The sequence below is a fragment of the Dendropsophus ebraccatus genome, chromosome 9 (assembly GCF_027789765.1).
Source record: "Dendropsophus ebraccatus isolate aDenEbr1 chromosome 9, aDenEbr1.pat, whole genome shotgun sequence".
In the NCBI taxonomy this organism is placed as follows: domain Eukaryota; kingdom Metazoa; phylum Chordata; class Amphibia; order Anura; family Hylidae; genus Dendropsophus; species Dendropsophus ebraccatus.
This window is the reverse complement of record NC_091462.1, coordinates 26,513,859-26,528,178: the sequence shown is the minus strand read 5'-3', so window position 1 is coordinate 26,528,178 and position 14,320 is coordinate 26,513,859. Positions and strand designations below refer to the sequence as shown.

At 40.3% G+C, this 14,320-nt stretch overlaps 1 protein-coding gene across 6 annotated transcripts in view; it reads right to left on the bottom strand.

The window, feature by feature from the left end:
* TANK (TRAF family member associated NFKB activator) overlaps window positions 1–4,937 on the bottom strand; it is a 74,616-nt gene extending 69,679 nt beyond the window's left edge. For 3 of the 6 annotated variants that reach the window (XM_069982801.1, XM_069982803.1, XM_069982809.1), the window contains exons 1-2: window positions 4,832–4,930; window positions 4,136–4,238 (exon numbers count right to left, since the gene is read on the bottom strand). The gene's annotated coding sequence lies outside the window, so the exon portion shown is untranslated. Of the gene's footprint in view, window positions 1–4,135; window positions 4,239–4,831 lie in introns of all 6 variants that reach the window. The other 3 variants (XM_069982807.1, XM_069982805.1, XM_069982802.1) reach the window with 3 other exon arrangements.
* Between the last annotated feature and the right edge of the window lie 9,383 nt (window positions 4,938–14,320).

Below are 14,320 nucleotides of genomic sequence, written 5' to 3'. Positions count from 1 at the left end.
ATGAAATGTTTGTGCTTCACTCATCAATCTCCTCCAAAATTCTTATTAAAAACTTAATGAAAAACACTGCATTTTTCTTAAATTTGTGGGTAAAACCAATAATACTGGGTCTTCTTTAAGTTATACAACTTGCAGTATGCCTCTCGGTTCTCCCATAATAATTCCCAGAAGTCCTTGGGTTACATCTAGTAACTTAATCAAAGTCTGTATTTTTGTGTCTCTATTTGCATGAAAAGCCCTTAATTATAAAGCCCCATCCAATATAACAGTACCGACATGTACTACCATCTGTTTATTCCATCACTGTTAATAAAGAGGAACTGAGAGAGCGGGCAGTAACAACCCATTGTACAAACTTGCATTTGCAAGTCAGAATTGATTATTATTTTTTTTTAGATTAAAATTTATTTCCAATAGACGGGCACAGCGGGGAGGCTGCACCGCCACAGTCAATCTACATGCAGTCCTCCAATTACAAGAGCGACTCTATATGTAGCTCTCCACTATAACTAAGGGGAAGCCCAAGCAAAGCGGCCCCCTCTTTACCTACTATCGCTAAATAGTGCATGTGAACAGTGGGCGGCAAGTGACTCAGATATAGAGAACACCAGAGACAGAATCACCCCCAGACCACAATCTAGTGTCTCAGTTTTGCCTAGAGGGGTGTCAGCCCTCAATGCGGCTGCAAAACTACAACTCCCATCATGTCTGAACAGCCAAAACTTCAAATTTGTAACAGAAAATCAGCAGCACAAAATTTATATGTGAACATACCCTTAAAGAGAACCTATATGTGAACATACCCTTAAAGAGAACCTATATGTGAACATACCCTTAAAGAGAACCTATATGTGAACATACCCTTAAAGAGAACCTATATGTGAACATACCCTTAAAGAGAACCTATGTGTGAACATACCCTTAAAGAGAACCTGTCACTAGTTTTATGCAGCCACAAGCACGGACAGCATGAAACACCGACAGGTTTCCATACCACAATGATCCATTCATAGAAATTGTAACTATAGCCAGCTCCAAGTCATTGGGCAGTCTGCGGGCCCTCATTTCTCCCTATTTGTTCATACATCTGTAGTTTGGCACATATTTTGGGGTGTTAAAAAACATTTTATTTACAGAGAGCTGCTTTTAAGTTATACCTCTTGCTGTAGCCCAAAAAATAGTTGGATGGGCAAAATCAACTTCTACAAGATAGGGGAAAAGTAAGAGATTGTGGAGGGGGGGGGCGACCTCTCTACCCCTCGCTGATTTCCATATCGGCCACAGGCTTCTGTGTTATGAATACAGCCGCAGGTACGGCACCTGACCCGTGGCTCAATTCATTCCTATTGAGCCGACAGAAAGAGCCGAGTACAGCAATCTTCTGGTGTGCTTGGATCTTTCCAGCACCTTCATAGGAATGAATAGACCTGCGGCTTACGTGCCATTCCCAAGTCTCTATTCATAACACAAAAGCCAGGTGCCCGATATGGAGATCAGCAAGGGGTGCGGCGGTCGGACCTCCCGCAATCTCATACTTTTTGCTTGGACAACCCCTTTAGCGTTAGGTTAACACTATCCTGTTATTTCATCCTGTTCAATCCTAGAAAAAAAAGAAGAAAAAAAAACAATAGGTTTTTTTAAGATCAATTGTTCCTTATTTTGATTGGCCCACTGTATCAGTTTTTACCAGTTTTTTTTTTTTTTTTTTGTGGTGTTCAATTCCTTTAATAATGCTTTTTGCTTTTTTATTTGTATTGTTTTTTATGTGTTGTTTGAAAGTTTTATGTAAAAAAAACAGAGGCTTTTGTATTATCCTATTGCTACGATCCTAATGGAAAGATAAAACAGAGGCATGTCTCATACCGGGCCGGATCCACTGGATGTCAAACACTGACGGCACCCATTGGAATCCATTCACTATAATGGGCTTTCAGCGCTGTGTCCCTTTTATTGTTCAAAACCGTACAAACTAACAAAACCTCAGATAAAAAAATAAAAATAATCAAACGGAGCAAAATATGGTGTGAATTGGCCCATACAGAAGGGTAGCCACTCCATGTACTTTCACCATATTCTCCCCTAGAAGCAAAGCCATGGGGAATATATTTCCTTAGTACAGCATGAGATAGAGCATGTCATAACGTTATATGGAATGCACAATCATTTTTGCCTCCCTATAAATTATAGGTACATTATGGGCTCATAGTGGCGGCTCATTACAAAATCTATGCAAAATAGATCTATAATATATTTAAAGTGTCCCTCTCTTCAGAAAAAAAAATACTTTTGACATGTTGCAAAGACACATCAAAAGTTTTGATTTGTGAGGGTCTGAGCATGCAGACCCCCAGCAATTGTTAGAGCCGGAAGAAGTGGGTATACGCTTCACTCCCTGGCTCGCTGTGATTTCCGTCCCGCTGCATGTGACACACTCCATTGTGAGTCCATGCAGCTTGTCTGGTGCAGTGAGCGGGGGCAGTGAAGACCATCACCGTGCACTTCTCCAGGAATCTAACAATTGTTTGGGGGTCTGCACACTAAGACCCCAAATGACCAAAACTCAGCAACATGTCAGACTTTTTCCAATGGCAGTATCACTGCCAATATTAATGTTACATATTGTATAAAGAAACCCCATTCTTTTATAACAGGGGTGGGGGGGTTCCCCAGGCCTTTAAGATTTTCTGGATCTTTGATGCTCAGTTTGGATATATAGAACCACTGTTGAGCATCTAGATTCTCAAAATACCTCATGTTCCCACTATGCATTTTTCATGTGTATTTCAATATAAACCCGTACGAAAAGAAAACACATGGCCTATTGTTTTCCATTATATTGTGTGTTCCATTTCACATTGTGAGCTATGGCAACACTGCATGTATATATAGCATTGCTATCCGCTATGTGTGCAGGGTCAGGATATACAGTAGATAGATAGATAGATAGATAGATAGATAGATAGATAGATAGATAGAAAAAGTAAATAATTTGGAAGTAAAAACACATAAATAAAAAGAAATAATACTGCCAGTAATACTAATTCCATCCCCCGCCTACTGCTGTCACTATTACTGCCAGTATTTATAATGCTACTACTTTTCCACTACTACTAATTTTACTAACTTTACTACTAATAAAAAATTGAATAATGTTTTTGTTCTGAATAAAATAAATGACAAAGATTAACAAGATTATTCATAAAACTTTTGCATAAAAAATTGTAATAATAATAAAATAAGGAATTTCTTTCAAGAATCCAAACTCTCTCTCTCTCTCTAATATATATATATATATATATATATATATATATATATTTATTTATTGCAATGACAAAATCTGTTCATTCAGAGATTTAAAACCAACTAAACGGTGGATTGTGATTGGGATTTATAATTACAGTGCCACAAGGCTATCAGGGGTGTCATCATTACGCTATTCACTCTGTAATGAAACTGACATCTAAGCTCAAGTCATTACAATTACAAAGATAGGCAATTTATACAACTTTTATTTTATTTTACTACTTTTAAAGAATGTAAACGTAAAAAAAAAAAAAAAAATAGTATGTGCTGAAAATTACTCTATTACTACTATATACTATATATTTAAAGTAAAACACTTTTATTTTATGGTTCATGAAGCTATTTGTGGTGTCAATTTTTTTGCCATAATCTGTAATGTGACAAAAAAAAATCTCTAATTCTGTACTTTTTGCAGTTTTCGCCAATTCCCTATGAGATTATCATTTAATAATTAGGGTGATTCTGCATGCGGCTATACTAAACATGTTTAGTTTTTCAATTGTTTCTATTTTTTTATTTGAAAAATAAGAAGGGGGGAGGGCTGATTGAAACTTTTATTATTTGATGGTATTTATATATATATATATATATATATATTAAAAAACTGACACTTCTTTGTAGTCCCCCCAGTGGACTTCTATGAGCAATACCATGCCTACCTATGTAATGCATGTATCAATGCTGAAGGCAGCCTATAGCAATCACCGAGCCGGAACAGAATCCGGAGCACAGAAGAGGCCTCGGGTGGTAAGCAGAACAAATCGGCTTCCCACAATTGCATTCAGTTTTAGACAGCGGCATCTAAATGGTTAAATAGCCGGCATGAACCGACCTGATAGCGTCCGGGAGTGGTGTGGTACAGAGAGGGCTCATGTTGGGGGCCCTCTATGTGCCCCCTCAGTGACACAATGTTGTTCCGGTACGTCACAGGTCATCTAATGGTTAAAAAAACAGATAAAAGAAAAAAAATGTGTGTATCACTATATAAAAATCAGTATACATGGTAAAGCAGACTTCTGCAATGACAATTGTGTGCATTGTGTAATTTTTTCTGTTCCTTGTTCATAAAATGGAATCAAAATCTCACAATCCTTTTTTTTTTCCCGGATGATAAATCAACATTTTTGCATTCACAACTACGTCGGGTTCCGTCCGACCACAGATCCGATGGTCCGAACTGAAAGCATTGTAGATCCCGGTGATCTTTAGACCAGTTGTAGTACGCTTTAAGCCACCTTCTTGTGATTTTGCAGTGGTTTAAGTGCACAACGTTACATTTCAGTAGTATTTTTTGTGGTCATTCCCCCCCCCCTTCTCGATTAAATATAATGCAAAACAACTTCCATGCAGAAACTTTTTTCTATGCATATGTAAAATGACTTCTGTGACCCTTTCATGCTGCTCACATTACTGCCCCCATGATCTGGAATATGAACTCTCACTGTGTTCTGAGCACAGCAATGCTAAACTTTACATTAAGCGAATAAAGTTGAGTTAAGAACTCTTGAAGTGTTATATTTGCACTTACGTTTCTGGTTCTGCATCTAAAAGGAGCGATTCTTCTTCTAGATCCAGGAATGGGCTCGGCAGGTCTTGCCAGTGAAGTTTCAGCGAGTACACTGGCCTGTGCATATGCTAGTAATGTCTGGGAACTTCCAGGGGGAATCCCCAAGCTTCGCTTCCTTATTTGTTATACCTATCAACCAATTGCTTTCAGTAGCTTAACCCCATGTGCTGTGTAATTCTGGGCTATTCTTAGACATTACACTTTTTTTTTTCTTAGAATACCTAATGTTTTGAATTGTTTTAAAGTTCTGTCTCTGCAAAAAACCGAATCACCGGATAGAACAAGAACTGCGAGTTGTATTCACGGAGCTCAAGCTGGATGACGTCCCGTAGAAATGACAGGGCACATACGCTTCCTCTTTCAATGAAATTGTTGCAGTAGGACATTATGAGATTTGGAGTGGGGGGGGTGGGGATACATGAAAGTCGTCAGTAAACTATGAAGAGCATTTAAAGCAGGGATGGGGAACCTTCATCCCTTCAGCTGTTGCAAAACTACAATTCCCATCATGCCTGGAAAGGCATGATGGGAATTGTAGTTTTGCAACAGCTGAAGGATTGAAGGTTCCTCATCCCTGATTTAAAGGGATCCAGATACTGAAACTGCTTCTTTTGTCAATCTGTTTCTTTGTCCTGGTAGTAATATATTTTTTTTTAATTAGTGTTGCATACTGTTATGGCCATCTTGCCTGAGCAGTTTTAAAGGGGTTATCCAGCATTAGAAAAACATGGTCACCTTCTTCCAGAGACAGCACCACTCATGTCCCCTGTTTGGGTGGGGATTTACAACTCAGTTCCATTGAAGTGAATGGAGCTTAATTGCAAACCACAAACTGGAGACAAGAGTGGTGATGTCTCTGGAACAAAGTGACCAGGTTCTTCTAACACCTTTAAAAGGGCTTAAGCAAGATGGCTGCCTCCATAATAGTATGTGCTACTAATAAAAAAAAATAATATCAGAATTCTGGATAATCCCTATAACAGCATTTAGGGACATGCTTTACAGCAAGCCTCATGGACATAGACACATTGAACATCTCCAGACCCTAATTTTTTTTGTAGGAAACACATTTGTAAGCATACTGTTTGACCTCTGTGACCTGTGCAAAGGTCATTCCACAAGCCTCTGCTTTATCATCACAGACAGAACGGAAAGTTTTATCTTAGTTTTAAGCCTTGTGGCCAGAATGAAAACGGCAAAATTTCAGTATCATTTTATAATATATAAAGTAAAATTAGCATGATCATTTTGTAATAACACATTCCCTTTTACCCACTGCAGTGTATCTGAAGCATAAAGTCTGCAGCTTGAAAACTGCAGTGTGAAATTCAGAGTGGATTAAAGCAGTACTCCGGCAAAAATGCAGATTTGTAAATGACTTCTATTAATTCCAGTACTTATTAGCCGCTGTATGTCCTGCAGGAAGTGGTGTATTCTTTCCAGTCTGACACAGTGCTCTCTGCTGCCACCTCTGTCCATGTCAGGAACTAGCAGCCGGCAGTGTTGTCGTTTGGCTGGTCTCCCTGAGATCAGTGATCTGTTTCTTTTATGGCTCTACTAGACATTGCTCCTACCTAGCCAGAATCTTGCTCCACCCTGATGCGGGGCAACACCCCGAAACAGCTGTCTGTGGATGGATACCTGGCCTTGGTTTTCCCCTTGTCATTACATTGACTTATAGAGCCACTTAATATGGTGGTTCTGGTGGTTTCCTTACAGGAGTCACCCCTTGGCTGGGTCCCGGATGGATATCTGGCTAGTCCTGTGTTTCGAGACTCTTTGATGATGCTCCACAGGCTCTTCTTTTGCATATTCATGTCAGGACCTGTCCAAAGCAGATAATGGTTTCTATGGGGATTTGCTACTGTTCTACAGAGGTGGCAGCAGAGAGCACTGTGTCATACTGGAAAGAATACACCACTTCCTGCAGGACATACAGCGGCTGATAAGTACTGGAGGATTGGAAATTTTTGAAACTGAAGGAAATTACAAATCTATCTTTCTGCTACCAGTTGACTTGAAAGATTTTTTTGTCAGCGTACCCCTTGTACCCCGTTAGATACATACGAACATACCTTGAATGCTCTGCAAACAATTTCTTCTTCAGCTGTTTTGTTGCATTTCGCACATGCACTTGGTATGGCATTTTTCTGCTCTTATTCCTCATAGATTTTTCTATAGGAATTTAAAAATTGCAGAACAAAAAGTTGCAAATATATATATATATATAATCAAAGGCATGTAAAAAGTAATAAAAACACTTAAAATCCTTTTTGAGGCTTTGTACAAGCAAAAATACAATAAAAGAAAAAAAAACCTTAAGCCTTTTTGACATGCTTTATTTTTGGCTGAAAAAAAAAACACCTAAAAACACAGTACAAATTCAGATCTGTGTTTTTACCCAAAGTCATACAAAAATCAAGTTTTTTTGTTTTTGTGTCCCTAAAGGGTGTGAGCTTGAAAGATGGTGAACAATGATGATGATGGAAATCTGCTCTGGATCTGTCTGGTCAACACAACTATGATTTGAAAAAGTTAAAACCGAGAGGAAGAAAAAAAAAAAACATAATCTGGCCGGATTTCAGCATTTCCATTTAGCAGCTGCTATAACATCTTCTTATTCCTCGATGCTGTTTCAAAGGCAAAACACACCTGTTCCGATAACATTTTACCCATTTACTGCGGCGGTGACAGATTTTCCGCTCAGATCTCCCGGCATCATTCTAATTTGTGGCGTTCACCAGTCACCGAGGATTAGTGGGTGGAAATAAAAGATATTTATGAGAGATGTAGCATTGCAGAACAGGAGCGCTGCTAGGGAAATGCATGAGGGGGATCATTTATATCTATTATGATAATTATATCACAAGGAATACGAGGCTGACTCTCCGGAGAAGAACTTAACAAGTTTAAGTAAAATGCACAATATGGACTTAAAGTCAGGGCCCTATTCCACCGGACGATTATTGTTCAGATTATCGTTAAATTGTTCGAATATAAACGATAATCGTTCGGTTGAAATGCAGTTAACGATTAACAACCGAACGAGAAATCGTTGATCGCTTTATAAGACCTGGACCTATTTTTATTGTTGCTCGTTCGCAAAACGTTCGCAAATCGTTCACATTAAATAAGACATTGTTCGGTTGTTCGCAATGGATACGAACGCAATAGCAAATAAATAGCGAAGAAAAACGATCGCAATTACGATCATAAGTAACGATTATCGTTCCATGGAAATGAGTGAACGTTTTCAGGTGTTTCGGAATAGCGGTCGTTTGAGATCGTTAATCGTTAATGATTATGCAAACGATAATCGTCCGGTGGAATAGGGCCCTTAGACTAAACCAATATAAGAGGACGATGGGGTTGCACGTTTGTGTATCTGTCAACGTTATTGGAGAAGTTCATGAAGATCGACTCATGTTGTATGGTGAACCGAAAGGCAAAAAAAACCAAAAAAACTGCTGCAAAGACTTAAAGAGCATCTGTTGCCGAAATGCTCTATTTGTGTATTTTTGGATAAACCAGGTTAGCATGAAGGTACACCAAGGTATTGCATACTGCATAGTGTTTTCTTCATACAGTCATGGTGATCTTGCACTATAGTGATCTGACACTATTGAAAGACATGTGATCCATCTATTTCTCTAAGCCATGTAAAAAGAGAAGCTTCTATAAAGCCTTTTTAGGGCCATTCATGTAGTTGACATTCAGTTAAAGGAGAAGTCCTGCAGGGGGAGGGGGGAAATTGATTATAAATAACTTACCTCTCCCCATGCATGTAATGAGCGCCTGGAGATGGTGTCCATCATGGACATCCCAGAGGTCATGGAGTTCCTCACCATGGGCACGGGGAGAGGTAAGTTCCTACTTGTAATCAGTTTCCCCCCTCCACCTGCAGGTTGACGGCTTTTAGAAAATGCTGGACTTCTCCTTTAATATTTAGCAGCATATTGAGAGTTTAATAATCAATAGCTAATTACATTGTGGCTGGCAGAGAGAAGAGAGGAAGGAAGGAAGGATGGGGAGAAGCACGTTCAATCCCTGATCGTTGTGATCTGTCCGGGAAGATCCATTATAATTTATCTCTGGGGAAAATGGATGCAGATAAATGACACTAGGGATTGAATCTGCTCCTTGTTCCTTCTCCTGATCAGCAGGGGGTCTCAGCAGTTAGAATTACCTCCATACTTACCTTCAGAATTATCCCCCAAGTTGGTTGACATCAAGCAGTGTCATAGTGACCCATGCCCAAATTTCTTTCTTACACAAGTAAGGTTTATGGTGCTAAAAATTTAAAATTTGTTTAAGGTACCATATCAGCAGTCCTATTGGTGAACAAACTATTTAAAAAATAGATTTCTTAAAAGGGTTATTCAGTTAGATAAAATATTCATTCCATACATGTCTTTATCTCTTTCCCCCAGTTCTGAGCTGCTGTTTTCTGCTGAAGACACAAAAAAATGTGTATAAACCTTTCTCTCCTTCTCCCCCCCCCTTTCCTCCCTTCCAAAATGGCTGTAAACAGGTCTCTCTCTGCAACTTTGTAGCCTCTTTGTGATGCTGGGAGGGTTAATCTGAGGTCAAATTGCTGATGAACGCACTCTAATTAATCCTTCCAACATTATAAAGTTTGTACAAGCTGTTTACATCAGCTGTCTCGGAAGGGAGGGGGTAGAGAGTAAAGACAGACTGAACAGCTCAGATACAGTTTTCTATGTCTTTAGCAGAAAGAAGCAGGCTCAAAACTTCAGGTAGGAGAGAGATCAGATAATGACATGTATGGAATGAATTATTAGGGTAAGGAATAGAGATGAGCGAGTATTACTTGATCTAGTAGATATTCAGTTGAATAGTACTCTATTCGAAATACTCAATCTCGATCGAGTATTTAATCAAAACCCCAGTAAAAATTTGATTCCACACCCACCTTCCCTGGCATTTTTTTTTTTTTTTTTTTTTTAACCAATAACTATGCAGGGAGGGGTGTGGTACAGACAGACAGGCAGCTGGAGTGCAGTCTGAGGAATGGGCTGCAGTGTATCTGTCTGTATAGGGTATACGCCTGTTGCCTGCTGTAGGACACTCTTATTAAACATCAGAGAGGGTATATGGCTGTATACTCCTTTTGTGCCAAGGCAAAAAATAAAAGTGTGCTGCTACTTTTCTACGAGCTTGTGCGCAACATAAAGTCTAACGCCTGTTGCCTGCTTTACAGCATTCTAATATGTCATAGAGAGGGTATACGGCTGTATACTCCTTGCGTGCCAAGGCAAAAAATAAAAGCATGGTGCTACTGTTTTGCATGCTGTGCGCAACACAAAGTGTAACGCCTGTTGCCTGCTGCAGGGCATTCTAATACGTCATAGAGAGGGTATATGGCTGTATACTCCTTGTGTGCCATGAGACACACATTCCCTTATTTAAAGAGAACGTGTCTGACCGCATCTCACACACACAATCACAGTTAGCCGTGGGTGCTGTTTGACTTCCCCCTTGCCTATGCCATCTGTAGTTGTCATAGGCAACGTGATTTAAAGGGGTGCATGAAAATGTTTCTTTGACTTAAAATGTGTCTTTCTGTCCATGCCAATGTAGAGGAAAGAAGATTTCCATTTATGTTTTCCACTTTACATTGAGGTTATATTGTGTTTGGAGTGTGTAGTTGATAGGCTGTGATAGTGGCGTAATACTGCAACTTTGGCATGTTAGATGCACCCAGGCATGCTTCCCCTGCTGTCCTATATGCATCCAGAGGTGTCATTGTGGACTTGGTTACCTCCAAGTAGTCGAATTTTGATTTCCAAGTGTCAAGCATTTTTCTCCCATAGACTTTAATGGGATTCGATATTCGATCAAATAGTGAAGTATCGGGGTCTACTTGACTTGATATTAGAAATTCCAATATTTCACTACTCGCTCATCTCTAGTTAGGAACAGGGTCAACATCAGAGTCAAAGTCAGGTTGAGATCTTATACAAGTACAGTGCAAATACAATAGAGAGAATATAGAAATACCTTACTGAACAGATGAGATAGCAAAGAGTCCCCTTTACATAACCAGGAGGCTCTGGTCATCGACCTGACACAGGCGGCAAAGAAGAGGAGGAGAGTCCAAGCCGAAAGGTGCAGCAGAGGAGAGCTGAGTCTGTTTCCCACCAACTTGCCAGAACTGAGGTTGCCAGTAGGGACTGGGCACTGGAACAGGGTGAGGTGAGTAATATCGAGCATTTTATAAAGATGTTTTTTTTTTTTTACCCAAATACCATATTTGAATTTATTTGTGCCAGAAACCAGGAGTTAACACAATGACGTATCTGCCCCACTATCTTGCCGATAATAAAGTCAACAACTTTTTAATATGTAAATTCCTCCACCGAGCAGTCAGCTAAAATGTAGAAGCATTTACAGCATGAAACATATGGCTCTCTCTATCGCTTCAGCTGCTGCTTGCCTCTATCTGCCAAGCACAGTCTCAATCTTACTTATTTTTGACTGCTGGGATGTTTTACATGATGTTAGTTGATTCATTCTTTGTCTGGCCCAGGTAATACAGAGCTACGATAGACCCACCACCATAATGCAATGTGTCATGTGACATCATGCCGGATACAGTCCATAGATTACATTACAAGGTAAAGGATTCTTGGTTCCTGCTGTCATGGTGACTTAGTCTAAAATGATAACATAATTGTGCAATGAACATGATGTAATCGAATCTGCTCATTGATTATTTCTATTGTTCTTACAGGGTTGGACTAAACATCGCAATACTGGAGGAACCTCTGGTGGGCACAGGCTCTAACATGATAATGAGCCCAAAGGATCAAGTAGAAGGATCACCAGAGTTAAAGAGGTTGTCTGGCTGAATACATTTTTAGAGGGTCAGTAAAAAAAAATACTTACCTACTCAACCCCCACTGTTGCTATCCCAACAATACCCAGGTCCTCAGTGCGCACCACTTTTTACCTTAAACAACAGGAAATACCTATTTGCCGTCACATCACTGGCCGACGTGGGTCACCACTTAATTTATTAATTTTTCCAAATAAAAAGGCAACAATACAACAGAGTCCAATAGGCGCGGGTCACAAAACACAGAACACAACATGTGAACAATACAATAAACAACAAGTTTGGCCGAGTTACACTTTAAAAGGCAAAGTATATAACAAAAGAAGGGAGGAAATATAACAAGACTTTTGTAAACTAGGGATGAGCGAATACTGTTCGATCGAATAGATATTCGATCAAATAGTAAGGCATTCGATCTATCGAATATTATCGAATAGTTAGTAAAATATTCGATAAGTATTCGATAAGCATTCAAATCCCCCAGCCTCCGGTTTTTACCTCCAAATGGTCGAATAGATTTTTTTTATCTATATTTTTTTTAATAATCGAATACTTGTTCCCATTGTCTTTAATGGGATCGAATATTCAATCGAATATTCAAATAATTGGGAGATATTCGTACGAATATCGAATATTCGAATATTTTACTATTGGCTCATCACTGCCGCAAACATCTTGGGCATAAAAAAAAGAGGTAAAGGGAGTGGGCAAAACGACATGAAGCCGGAGGAAGAGAAAGAAGAAGGAGAGGAGCAAAGGAGGTAGAAGAGAATAGAGATCGATTGAACTCAAACCTTCGTCATTTGATTCCCGATGCCTTCCCGTTCCGTGGGAAAGATGGAGACAGCCCAAGTACCACCTAGAAAACAGGGATACAGCATAGGTAATAGGCTGTATCCGTGCTTTCCAAGCTGTACTCAGGCTGTCTCCACCTTCTCTACGGAACGGGAAGGCATCGGGAATCAAATGACGAAGGTTTGAGTTCGATCGAACCTGACAATTCCCGATGTTCGATCATCTCTAGAAGAGAAGAAGAGAAATAAAAATGGGGGGAGGGAAAAATGGGGGCATAGAGAAAGCCTGGCACCTCACTGAGTGAGAAGAGATTTGTATTCATCTGTATCGGTGAATTGGTCCCAGTAGGACAAGGTGAGGAAAAAACGAGAGGAGTGGTCATGCAATTGTGTCGTAAAGTCTTCCATGTGCTTGATATCCTCAACCTGGGTCACCACTTTAGGACAGCCTAATTCCTTTTAATTTTTTTTTCTATAGCAAGACAATGCCTTTAAATGGGGCGCTGAATTTGGAAATGTGTGGCGGCCCCTTAGAGAGTGAAGGGAGCACAGCCTACAGTGGTACATAGTGCTCCATCCATTGCAAGGACAACTGTATCTCTGTAGCTTTGCTTCGGCTGTCCAGGCATGATAGGAATTGTAGTTTTGCAACAGCTGGAGGGCCGAAGGTGCCCCATCTCTGGTTTATATAGTATATACTTTTATGTTTGAGACTCTATATGTCGCTTTACTTGCATTAATTTTTCTTTCTAAAGTAAGTGCACTTATTAAATGATTGCACATTTTTGGGCATATATGAAAATGAATATTCCCATAACACAGGAATAATGTCCTGTTGATCAACAGCTCCGTCAATCTGTAGCAGTTTGCATTCCTTTTGATGTAATTTATCTTCAGTAATTAACATGCTTTTTTAGTGGAGCATATGGCAGACTTACTCACAAACATACTATGAAAAAAAAAAATTCCAACCGTGTTTACATCTATAGCTGAATTGCAAGATCTCCAAATTGTTCTACAGATGCAGAGCAGTGTATTGCACTTGTGAAAGACACTTGGGGATTCAGTTATAGAAGTAGTAGAGCTGTGTTTGTCACTGAGTTATCAAACTTTTCTAGAACTTTTATGGCCTTGACATACGATATTATAAATATTTAGTGGCTCATAAAAGGCGTGTAGGCATCTGGAGAAGTTGGAGTCCTTGAAAACATGGATACAGCCATAGGCCATAGGCTGTATCCGCGTTTTCCTGGCAGCCCTAGGGTGGCATCCAAATTCTCTGGAGCCTGGTAGTCAAATGCTGAGCGTTTGGGTTAAAAAAAAAAACATGAATATTGTCACGGCTACGGCGGCATCCCGTGCTCCGGGCCGCCGCAGCAACCTCCCTCTGCCCCATGCAGCCGCCGGGGTCCATGTGCAGGGACCCGGCGCTGCTACTAGTTCGGCCCCGGGGGGCGCCTTACCTCGCCCCTCTCCTGTCTCCGTCTGTCCCGGCCGGCGCGCGTGTCCCCGCCTCCTAGGGCGCACGTGCGCCGGCTGTCTAAGATTTAAAGGGCCAGTCCGCCCCTAATTGGAAGTTGCACTAAGTCACTCCCTATAAATCCCAGCATGCCCTGTCCCTCGTGTTGGAGCCTCTACATAGCTTCCCATAGCGTTTGGCCCAGCTCCCTGTTGTTCCTGACCTCAGTCCTTGTTCCTAGTCCCCGTCCGCTGCCTAGTCCATTGTTTCTGTGCTCTGCCTGTCATCCGCGGTGACGCCTATATACCACTGCCAGCACTATCACCAGCCTACTACTC